Genomic DNA, 888 nt, shown 5'->3' with positions numbered 1-888 from the left:
AGGTCCCCTCCTACCTCCCCCTGTAAGCATGGAGCCAGGACACGCCCCATCTTGTCCCAGTAGGCTTTCCCATAGGTAGTGTGGCAAAGGTGGTGATGAAATGAGGAAACTGGTCGAAAGAAGGAACTAGAAGAAGGAGGGAGTGTAGTGGTGTAGAGTCAGGAGAGACCACATATTTCTCAGTGCTCATGTCCTCCTGTGAGAGCAGTCACCTTGTGACCTGGTGCATGGTTTGAATTCTTTTGAGCTCCTAATTATTATCTTGAAATAAAAACTGGGACTGTTTATCCCATATAGTATTTACCAAGGAAGGAGAAAAGCACTTGGAATGTACTAGAGTTTCCTGTGTGTTGGGGTCTCAGACTCGCCTCATATACCACATGAACACTGATCTCACTTAGAGAAGGCTAGTGTGTAGAGCATTCACCTGAGGACTGATTGATCATGGCCTCAGGCCAGACTCAGGAGCTGAATGCTACCTGGATCCATAATCCTACAGAGCTATCAAGCCTAAAATCCACAAATATCTGTGCAAAGTTATTTTACCAATCAGGATTTAGGGTTAGGAGACTTCCCTAGGAACTTGTCTCTGTTGTACATTGATCCCTTTCCATTGGGTATGGGTAGTCAAGTGTGGTAGGGGACTTGCCTTGCCTAACATTCACGTCTTAGTCTGCCCACCAGGATGCCAGTTACCCATGCTCATGACTCTTTCTGCCAGTAGGATGTCAATTCTCAAGGAGGTCTTGGGAACTTAAATCTTTATTTAACCTGGACTCAAGGTGGAATTCTTCTTTCAAATGGCTTCTTATATTGGTGCAGATGTTCCTTTTATGTTGGGGTCTATACCCGGGGCAACTCACATTCACAATGACCATAAAAGCACAT

The sequence above is a fragment of the Mastomys coucha genome, unplaced genomic scaffold (genome assembly GCF_008632895.1).
Source record: "Mastomys coucha isolate ucsf_1 unplaced genomic scaffold, UCSF_Mcou_1 pScaffold6, whole genome shotgun sequence".
NCBI lineage: Eukaryota > Metazoa > Chordata > Mammalia > Rodentia > Muridae > Mastomys > Mastomys coucha.
Note: the sequence above shows the minus strand (reverse complement) of the source record.